Source organism: Coenobita brevimanus, chromosome 61, assembly GCF_032717465.1.
Source record: "Coenobita brevimanus isolate Jiangsu-jjx chromosome 61, ASM3271746v2, whole genome shotgun sequence".
Taxonomy (NCBI): Eukaryota; Metazoa; Arthropoda; class Malacostraca; order Decapoda; family Coenobitidae; genus Coenobita; species Coenobita brevimanus.
In genome coordinates, this window is record NC_137014.1 from 37,831,594 (window position 1) to 37,843,278 (window position 11,685).

The 11,685-nt window shown below is 42.7% G+C and overlaps 1 long non-coding RNA gene across 1 annotated transcript; it reads right to left on the reverse strand.

Annotated features, from left to right (window-relative positions):
• LOC145403653 (uncharacterized) lies at window positions 1-5,402 on the reverse strand. The gene is made up of 3 exons (XR_013898042.1): window positions 5,333-5,402; window positions 3,919-4,032; window positions 1-74 (listed from the first exon to the last, which is right to left on the reverse strand). It is a non-coding gene; the product is annotated as an uncharacterized LOC145403653 (long non-coding RNA).
• Window positions 5,403-11,685: the final 6,283 nt, after the last annotated feature.

The following is an 11,685-nucleotide window of genomic DNA, read 5'->3' on the forward strand; positions in this document are numbered from 1 at the left end:
TTGATCCAAGTGGTGATAAACTGAAGATCATCACTCACCACCAAGAATGTGACGCACCACCATTCACGCACAGCCTGAAAGTGACAGCTTCACAGGTACTGTACGTGGGGAACACACTCAGCTCAGAATGCTCACAAAATGGCAATATATATACTGTATATAGGGTATATTGATCCTGCAGTGACTAGAATAGAATACTACGGTACCTTACTTAAAAAAAAAAAAAGAATGAAGTAGATGCCTGACGGTAGGAAACATTCCCAAATGTGTACATACGGAAAAGAGAGATAAACCCTGGTCATGGAGCCCGTCTTCAAGCATATCTGCATGACACTGACACATTTTTAGTGAAATTCTTTTTAAAGGATCTATCTATCTATCTATTGCCAGACGCCTCAATCCCGTACTGGGTGGCCACAAACAAATCGCCTCCACATCGCCCTGTCCCCCGCCATTTCACTGCCCTGCTCCCAACTCACCCCCCCCTCTCTCATATACCTCTCCACCCCATCCCTCCATCTCATCCTCGGCCTCCCCCTCCCTCTCACCCCCTCCACCTCACTCACATACACTCTCCTCGCCAGTCTCTCACCCTCCATCCTCTCCACATGGCCAAACCACCTCAGTGTGTTCCTCCTAACGCTTCCTATCACATCCACATCCACACCACAACGCTCCTTTAAATCCTCATTTGTCAGCCTGTCTCTCCATGTGACTCCACAGGCTCCTCATTTCCACCGCACTCACTCTCGACTTGTGTCCTTCCAACAAGTTCCAAGCTTCACTTCCATACGCCAGAGTTGGTATCACAATACTGTCATGTAGTTGCTTTTTCACTTCCATGCTCACTTCCCTGTTTCTTATCACTGTTTTCAAGGAACCAGCAACCTTTCTTCCTTGTTGTACCCTTTCAAGCACTTCACCCTCCAAACTTCCATCCTTACTCATCACACTACCCAACTACTTAAACGTACTCACATTTTCCATTTCCTCACCACCCAGCCTCACTGTACATTCACTGACTTCACCTCTCTCAAAGACCATCACTTTACTCTTCCCTACATTCACCTTTAGATTCCGTTTCTTACACACTCTCCCAAACTCATCCACCAAGCCTTGTAGTTCCCCTTCGTCTTTTTAAGGATGTTGAAAAGAAAAAAAAAATACAAACCTATGTGTTCTAGAAGGGACGAGGCATGGACCGGGCATGATCAATTATAACAAATTCAAGCATGATACCTCCCGAACAATCACAAAGAAGATAAGCTGCAATTGACTAGCATGATGAAACGAAAACAGGACATTCAGTACGTACAGTGAGCACCACAGTGACATTCATGGGCACATTCTTTGTTCATATCCTGACTCGGGACACAAATATATGAAGTCCACTGGCAAAGTCTAATATATTACTCCACAACAACATAATTCCCCATCCCACCCCGCACTGTAACTCACACTTCATCACTTGGCCACAGTACACACACACACACACACACACACACACACACACACACACACACACAGGCATGAATGTTTGAGAAATCTGTTAACAAGCGTGTAGGCCGACTGTCTATCTGCAACATTTCATAATATCCTCAGAAACCCAGAACACCACTGAAAATTTTGCAATATTTACTTCCTGACTTGCATCCCAGTCGTAGATGTGTGAATAGTACTTTTGTATGTGGTACCATGTATGGCCAATTTATATTCAGTCAGTATGAGACACTTCCAATCACACTATATATTTATAAAGCAAAAGACAAATTAACTTAGAGTTAGGTCATTTCAGGGCCATTATTATATCCATTCAGCTTCAGTTCTGTTGTGCCTCAGATGGGTCAGTCCAGGTCTATTTAGGTTCAGTTACACCATGTAAGGTTCCTTCAGTCCACTTCAGGTCCAATTGAGGCTATTCACGGCCTCTGTAGTCCAGTCATGTTAGTCTCAGGCCATTCAGGTCCAGTGCCATCTATTTAGGCCTGTCAGGACACTAAAATATCATAACATACTACATAATAGCTAGTGACATAAATACTGTTAACCTGGCACATCCCGTTGACGTACATATGCGTCCGAACGTTTTATCACAGTGATTCCCGTTGATGTTTATAAATGCGCTGCAATTGCAAGTCCCATCATTTGCACATTTTTCAAATTTCGTGCGTGATTTTTGGTATGTATACGTGGGACACCTTCCTCTACCCGAGGCCAGGTGGGGACAATGCCTTACCCCGTGTGACCTCCACCCCCAACACGCCAATGTCTTGGCAACTCACTTGTTACCAGTGACCTGGGCAGTAAAGACATGTTGTGTCGCGCCATGGTATGAAATTCATTGCAAGAGTGATTCCCCAATCGATGACAATGTGGAGGACAAACTTTATGCGGTGTTAGAGGAAGAAACGTGTGGTAGTGATGAGGAGGTAACATCGCCAACGAGTGTGCGGTATATTGAAGTGTTTGGTGAGTGAAACAATGCTTATATCACCTATATTACTGTGTGAAAACTTATATAGTCTTGTACTACATATAAATTCGTACCAAATAAATAAATATCTACCCATTCTGAGTGGTTTGGAATAGTTACCCCTCCCATACAAAACGTCTTCTCTGGAGCCCGGCTTGAGAGAACACGTGACCAGGTGAGGGTAGGGTCACCTGTACCAGCATTTCTAAGCTCAGGTGAGCACTTTCTCTCTGAATTGTCGATGTTTCTCATAAAAAGCGGCGGTTTTGGCACCCCCCCCCCAAAAAAAAAAAAAGAGAAAATCTGCCGGGATAGGGGGAGGTCATTGGTGAAAAATCTACCAGGATGCGGTGGGCTAATATATAATACAGAGGTTTGAAGAAAGTTGTGTCCATGCTTGAGAGAGCTGGATGAAACAGCAGTGCAGATTCTAGCTTGAGAATTTTGCACACAGCACAGAATGACGTAATGAAAAACTCAAACCACAGGTGTGGAGATCACCACACGTACCCACACACATGACACAACCAGCCATATACAGGTGAAATTGGAGAGACAGAGCAGAAGGAGTTAGGATGCGATAGGAAAGAGAAGAGGCACGGTGGAAAAGGTAGGAGGGGAAGGCACGGTGTTAGCTAACATATAGCGCTCTCATCTTAGTACTGCTCTTGTCAAGATAACTCCCTCTTGAGAATAAAACTGTAATCAAACCCCAGACTCATCTTTAACTTTCTCCTGCCATCCATGACAAGACCAACTTGAAAATTCTCTCCTCTTACAACCCCTACAATCTAACATTTTTGGAAATACCTCGGCGACGACTACGAGATTATTGGTGGCAGTGGTGGGATATTATAACACACTGCATAATAGCTTGTGAAGGGCCTGTTCAGCTTCACTCAGTTTCAGTTCGGTCAGTTATTGTACATTCGGATCCATTCAGTTTCTTTCATCCATTTCAAGTCCATTCAGGCAATTTCAGATCCCTTCAGTTCACTCGTGGTCCCTTTAGGTCATTCATGTCCATTTTAGTAATAACCAAGTCTAGTCGACAGAGACCAGATCTATTCTAATTCAGTCAGTTTGCAGCCTTTCATCACTTAGCATATTCAGGCCCAGTGGTTGATTACTGCTCTGCTGTCTAAAAGGACGAGAAATCGTTTCTAGGCTGGGGAAGGTAATAATCAAGGGATTTTGATTCATTAACCCTTTGCTGGTCAAAACATATACCAATGCACCTTAAGGTCAGTTTCAAGTTGGTTGCAATGAGATTAATGCGAAGCAACTGAAAATTATTATATCAAGCTGGATCAGATGGCTCTATATAAACCTCACAAACGCCTGAATATAATCTCTGTTGAACCTAGATAGATACACGCCTTGCTACCCCCTCCCTCTGAGTGAATTATCCCTAGAGTGGAATTTAACTGGTATAAGGATCCCACCTGGCTGACGTGGGTGAGGAGTGAGGACAGAAGATGGTGTGTTGTGTTGTGGCTGCTGCTGACTCCTGCCTCCAGCACTGCTGCCCCCCACTCAGCCCTTACCTGCCTCAACGCCTGCCACACACAAAGGTTTTTATTATTGTTATGTATCCCACTTACTTGACAGATTCACACTGATGGGTATTTTCTCTTATCCACTCAGTATGACAGTTTTGTAGATTACTCTTACTGTTCTCAGACGATTTTATTCAGCATAGTAGACCTTCTGGTGATAAACTGAATAACGAAAGCTGTGCGTAAACTGTCAAGTTTGACAAATTTATCTTGAGTTAAATAAAATAGTATGTGGATAGCAATTACAAACAAAATATGGTTCTTTGGCTGAAAAGGTTATTATGTTTTGCCTAGAGGACAAAGGACATAGGCTCCAGAATTATGGGATCCCCTGGTGTTAGCTCCAAAAAACCTGTTACTTAAGCATTTCGCAGAACAAACCAGGAGTGGGATGCCCTCATGTTGTAATCCCTTCAAAGAGGATTGTGAACTGCAGCGGGGTAATTTCAGCGCACAGTCCAACGTTTTCACAGTCAGATTAGCCTGAGGTTACAATACCAATACAAAGAACCAGAACCTGTATCTAGAGCCAGAGAAGACAGCGTCAGAGGCACAGGAAAAACAATTAAATAATATACTAAGTGCATGAGAGACGTAGACATTTATAACCAGTTCCATAATAGTATTATTATAAACATCAGTAAAATTATGAAAGTCAGTGGACTTACTGACAGCTGTGTACGACGCGCATCAAAACAGAAAAATTAGATATGGTATATGCAGATGGTTAGGTCTGTGAGATCCATGATTCCTGTGGCTTGAATGATGTGGGAATGACTGTGTGGCCTGTTTCTCTGGTAATATTGTTGACAGTTCCACCACTTTTGTACTTTCCTTGACTCTGGATTCTAATTCTCCCCATCCTTAGGTGGGAGAGAGTCAGGACGATATTGATGATGAAAATATTATGCTAAAGGGAAAAATTAACATCTCCAACGGTTGATGCTATACACTTGTGACAGGGGAGGTAATGGAGAAATTGATATTGCATGTTGGTTTCCTGATAACAGTGATTAACAAGGATGTGAGAACAGTGAGAGTGGAGTGGCAAGTGCCGGGTGTGATAAGTGCAGTGGTGCAACAAGTGACAGGTGTGATAACCATGACAGTGGTGTGACAACAATCACTGGTACGGCAACGGTGACTTGTGTGACAACAACGATAGTGGTATGACAACAGCGATAGTGGTGTGATAATGACAGAGATGTAAGATATGATGGTAGTGACAACAGGCAGTGGTATGTGACAAGTGACAGGTGTGACAACAGAGTCAGTGGCGTGACTACAATGACAACATCACCTCAGTGACGACACTTGGTGAGGTGTGGGCGTGTGTGAGGAGCAGGAGGGAACAGCGAGGCCGCAGGTCAGCCGCCAACACAGCACCAGCTGCCTCGATTCCCGCCTTCAAAATCTCATCCCCTGCGCAGACAGGAAGGCGTAAGCAAGAAATGTGCCCTTCTTTACGGTGCTGATGAGGGACACCTTCATGCGATGGTACTGATATGACTGAGCGCTAGAGCTGCCTGGTTATACGAACGTCCCTCAGTCCCCTCCCTATCCTTCGGAAAGAGGATGGTGGTCAGCAAAAGAAAGGCAACTTCATTCTAAATTGCCAAGGAAAATGTGTTACGAAATCTCCAAAGTCAGTTAATATACAACCCAAAGGCAGGTATTTTCAACGGTTAAGGAAGCTCCCTAACACCTTTTCCTTAGCGATTATTTTTGGATTGGCCTACTGCTCGTAAATATCAGTTTGTTTGTTATGCTAAAAATGGTGGTACTGGAATGATTTAAATGACACAGATGAGGAGAGTAGTAAGTGATAGGCAAAATAAATCGCTTAGGAAAAGGTGTTAGGGAGCTTGTTTAACCAACGGGAATATGACTCAAAGTGTGTGTACTCGGAGTGTGTCGTGTCCCTGTCTTACCTGGCGCCGTTGACTGTGGTGTGAGCAGTAGCGCCTCCACCACCACCACCACCACCACCGTATACAGCCACAAGCACACCACCACTGACCACCACATACCTCCACAGCTCCTCCACACCTCCACCCCCATCAGTACCCACACCCACAGCCACACTCAGCTGGAAAGACGGATAGACGGGTGCTTGAAGTAGATGTAGAAGCAAGTGCAGTTAACTGGGTTGGAGGAAATGTGCTGTTTTTACGTTAATTTGACCTAGAATTGTCATCTGTCCATCTTGAAATCTGAACTATAACAGTAGGTTAAAACTAGAATATGGCGTTAGTCACGAGGAAATGCCAAAGGAAAGATGAAGAACAGTAGCCTTTTACTGCCACTGAGCCATGTTTGTGTTTTGCCTCCTCTCGGCAAACTATGATACGATGGCCATGATTCTATCCTTAACAAGAAGCGGTGCCAAGGCACAGCAAACCTGTACTCGGCAGCCATTTTAGTGTTAGCGTATAAACACAACAGGATATCTAGTCGAACATGTCACATCATATTTGCAATAAGTCGGGTGAAAATTTACTATTTTATGCCCATTTGAAATTTTAGGCCCGATCCACCTGCCATTGTCCCCCTTACCGCTGACTGGGGGGGTGGGTGATCCCCCTGATGTAATAGGATGCAGATTTGGAAGATGTATCTTTAGGTGTTGGTTTCATGTCGATATGACGAATCTTAAAGGAGTTATGGCGGGAAAAAACGATTTTTAAAACTTTTTTTTAAACATTTTTGGGGCCTACAGCCTGGACCTTCGCCCAATTTGGCCAAAAAATTTAATCAGGCGATCAGAAGGTCATAGCCCATCATTCTCGTAATTTTAGTAAAAATCGCACCAGTAGTTTCCGCATATAGGTGTTAACAGACTGACAGACAGACAAGCAAACAAACAGACAAACCGAGTGAAAACAATACCCTTCTCCACTTTTGATCCTCTCATTTTTATGTGGCTCTTGATTGGGAGTGCTTTTTGTTTCTTTGTGTAGGCGACCTGTATTTGTAGTCCTTACAGTATACTGTACAGGCCATTCTTCTTCTTCTTTTTTCTTTTTACGATTCTTTCATGTTTGTGGTGGGGGCCGCAGCCTGTACGCACATATATTATTCTCCAAGCGAACTAATCGTATATTTTCTTCATGGAATCATTCTGTTATCCACAGTCAAGTGTCTCTTGGTGTTTTAAGACATCTGTGTATTCATAAATCATACATATTTTTGTTACTTTCTCTGTGGCTTTTATTGTTAACAGCTGAATCTGTTCTTCATGAAAGAAGGCATTTCATGAGATGATGTTATCGCTGTCAAACCATTAAGAAATGCGGACCTCCTAAAATGGCTGGCTTGTTCTCTCATCTTCATCCTAATATGGAGACAAGTGTGATTATAGCAAAAGTCCTTCACTGCATCTATTTGCCGTTAGGATTGCTGACATGTCAAAGAAAATGTCGCTGCTCAGTGTGATTGTGATAATACTTCATCATTTACCTCCAAACATGGTAGTCATTAACCCCTTCAATTCAATGACGTATATATTTGATTTCATTGTTACCACTAAACGATTTTATCCAACTTAGGACAGATTCTCAGTAGTGAAGAGATTCATGGAGGTTGTCTCTAACTCCGCCAGTTTGAAAGTCTCTCCAAAGCTGAATGAAATTGTCTGGTGGCATCAGTAATAGAATATATAACATATCACAGGGCTAAAATAGTTGATGTTCCCCTCACTGTTATGTGCAGGTAACTGAAGCTAATAAATAGTGTCGCAGAGGTTAATTTGCTGAGTCTGGAGGAAAGGTGAATTGCGAAGAGGAAAGGAAGCGCGTACCTATATGTTTGGGTGATGTAGAAATTATATCCTGGTGCATGGGAGATTCTGATATTGCCATCTGATCCAACATCGCTATTACAGTGTGTCAGCATTTGTTCTGTGCAGCTTCAATGCATGACCAGCACGACTCTGACCTAGAGTTGCCTAAAAATTTTCGTCTCGACCAGTACCGGTCAAGCTGCATAGGCGCTTTTTCAAGAGACCATGTCGTCCCACTGTCATGTGTGTGTGTGTGTGTGTGTGTGTGTGTGTGTGTGTGTGTGTGTGTGTGTGTGTTAACATTGAATGTTGCGGTGCTCAATCAGTTCTCTCATGAGATATTCCAAATTCGTGAAAAATTCTTTACTCCAAAACTGTGTTCACTGTGCATAAGTTACATGTCTTACTGTATTAAATCCTTTCTTTCTCTTATCTACCTATTTAACTTATTCTCCCCGAGCTTCCTACTCCGCCACTCATCTCCTACCTCACGTCCCTCACCCCCAACCTATTTTCGAGACAATTCTCCCCTGTCCTCTCCTCCTCACTAGTGGTGGTTCGGATAATGAGTCGACCAACGCTGGGTTCGGATTCATGGAGAGAGAGGGGGTTGACACAGCTGACTGTAAGAGCTGGAAGTGCTCGCGGGTGTGTAATAAAAACAGGATTAAACATTATTTATTACTTGTATGTAAAGGTCGCCTTGTACATGGGTAATCTCTACTAACAAATACTGGATCAGTTGCTCAGTTTTCATAGAATACTACCATACCTTAAACCATGTTGAGTTTTGCAATATTACGAAATCATTTTTGTGACAAGCAGGGTTAATGAATTCAGTGAAACCTTCATTAGTTTTTGTACAGTACGTCCAGCAAATACAAGAAACTAATGTAAAAATAATTAATCGAGTTAAATCAAGAAGAACAGTTGTGTACAGTCTGTGGCAAATTACAATAGGCTTAGGGACAGCTAATGACAACTTAATAGCATGACAGAGGTTTAGTGGCTAATGAGTGGACCAGTACAATTAGTAAGGTGTCCAGTGTCATGGCGGGAGTGTGGGTTGTGAAGGTTTGCTGTCCAGGCCGGCTGCTGGGGCGTGGACTCAGATGGGCCTTTTCTGTGACACATCTGGGGCAAGGCTGTGGCCGCCAGTTATGAATTTTCCATAGGAGGTAGAGTAGTCCACAGGCTGAATTAATGAAGCAATTGTATAATCAGTTGAACCTTTTAAGTGTTTATCAGCATATCTTTTGGCTTCTGCAGCATAGGACACCAGGTTAAAACGTTCATTCCATTTTGGGTGGCGACAGGGTCTGCCGCTTCGTGCTCTGTTGTTGACATTGCCCTCCTTGCGCCATCGCTTGATCCACCTGCAGACCGTGGTGACGCTGGTGCCGGTGTGCTGGGCAATGGCACGGACCGACCACCCCTCCACCCACAGCCACACAAACCGGGCTCGCTCCTCAAGCCCGAGAGGTCGGAATGATTGTTCCCTCATCCCACTCTGGTCTACTGAGAGAGAGGTTGTCGATTAGTGTTCTCTCATGGCTCTTGGCAAGAAAATGCATAAATGTCAATAACGTGAAGCAAATACGACTCCTTGACAAAATAATATTTTACGTGTATTGCAGTGCATCATGGTGGGCCCAGGAAAACAAAGGGCCCTGTCTTCCCATAAAGAAACAGGTTTGTTTATGTGCACATAGCTGTGCATGAAACGCAAAGGAATAACAATTTGAGATGTTTATCCTGGTGTATTTCAAGACGTTTACTTACAATTGTTGTAAAGTTAGCTAATGTACTGTTTAGAGAAGTTTTTCCGCAGCATCCTTCATGACATTAATTTCAGTTGTCTTAAAATTCAGTCGTTTTATTGCTGAGTAAAATTTTTCTTGTTAAAGACGTTTGTTATGTTCATCATAAATTCTTCCCCATCTTTTTCCTCCATCAAGGCACTGTATAGTGTGTGTGTGTGTGTGTGTGTGTGTGTGTGTGTAGGTTTTATGGAGAAGGCAGATGAAGCTTTCAACTCCAGAGGAAGGCTTTGGATGAATGCCTATCAACAACATGGGTAGCATCAAGGTAGAAAGTCAGTCAGTTACTACCAGTGCAGAATCTTTCCCTAGAATATGACACTCAACAATCGAATTTACATCCCCGTCCTCAGTTGTACTGCTAGGTAAACAGGGACATAAGGGAAACGAACTTTGTCCGCGAGTCTGATTGGTACGGGAATTGAACTCGGGTTAATTTATGGGCGGGTTGGATGTGCAAACCATTACACCACCGCCTTTCCCTCTTCTCAAATGACTGACGATACTACTTTTACACCAACTTGGCCTTGACTTCCCATCCCTCCATCTTGATAGCTGAGTTGTAGTGACACCAGAATATGATGCTAGTCAGGAAGAAGTTCCGTGGAAAGGATGTAGAGCCGTAGTTTTGTCTTTTTTTCTGCCACTGACCTACGTGTTATCAGCTACAAAAGGACGAACATCTGGGCCAAGTTGGTGAGAATTATAGTTAGCTTAATCTCAATAACTGACCCCTTTCTGAATCAATATCTTCAAGAATCATTAGGACACAGTCAGCAAAATTTTACCTTATTATGAGTCAGCATGAGTTTACCTTTCTTAAACTTTATTTTCAGGTAAACCATGTATGAGTTTACCTTTATTTTATTCTCAGGTAAACCACGTATGAGTTTATTCTCAGGTAAACCACGTATGAGTTTACCTTTCTTAAACTTTACTCTCAGGTAAACCAAGTATGAGTTTACCTTTATTTTATTTTCAGGTAAACCACGCATAAGTTTACCTTTTTTAAACTTTACTCTCAGGTAAACCAAGTATGAGTTTACCTTCCTGATTTTATTCACTGGTGTTGTGTTAATCTATTGTTACAACTGAGCATTCAAGATAGAGAGGTGTCAATTTTTGGCCAAGGTAGAGTAAAAAAGTTAAAGTAAAAAACAGTATAGAAATGAGCCATCTGTGTTACCAGTCAAGTTTACTCCCTTATCTAACTATACATGGCCATCAACGAAGGAGAAAAGAGGTTGGAGATCTTTCCCCGATGAGAATAAACACACTACACCACCCTAAACTGACTAACGACCACATCCACCCCTTTAACGAAGACAAAAATCCACTTCCACCACAACCCCACTATTTGCACGCTTCTGCCCACTTGCAGTTTGGCACGTGGCAAGATATAATTGTCAGGGCCGGATTTACCAATGGGCTATGTAGGCCATTGGCCTAGGACCCACCGGTATTTGGGGGCCCATTGACACTAATTTGTCGCTCAAGTGCCAGTGTATAACCTTGTTTCAAGTGAACACCGAGTATTTCATTATATAATATATTCACAACCATAAGGGCCCCTATACAATTAGTATAGGACCCGGAGTATGGGGCCCCTGTACAGTAAGCATAGGCCCGCAGTGGTCTTCAACCGGTGGGCATATGGTGTGGTTCTCAGGTGGGCAGCGGACTATATATATATATATATATATATATATATATATATATATATATATATATATATATATATATATATATATATATATATATATATATATACGATCAAGTCCAAGTCTTAACTAGGATCTGTTTTGCGGGAAGAACAAGAAAAGGAAAAGGTCATCTTCTCATATAGCCTGTTCTCCCCACAAGAGACTTTAGTTACGAAAGAATAATATCACATATCTGTTTTCTGCAGTAAGAACAAGGAATGGGTGCTGAATCTTCCCGTGTCTCTAGTTCTTCCCATAAAAATCTAAATTACAACATGGAGAAGACTCTAATATGTTTACAAGGATCCCAGGCGTGGGTAATAAATAACTGTTTGGCCATGTAGTCAGA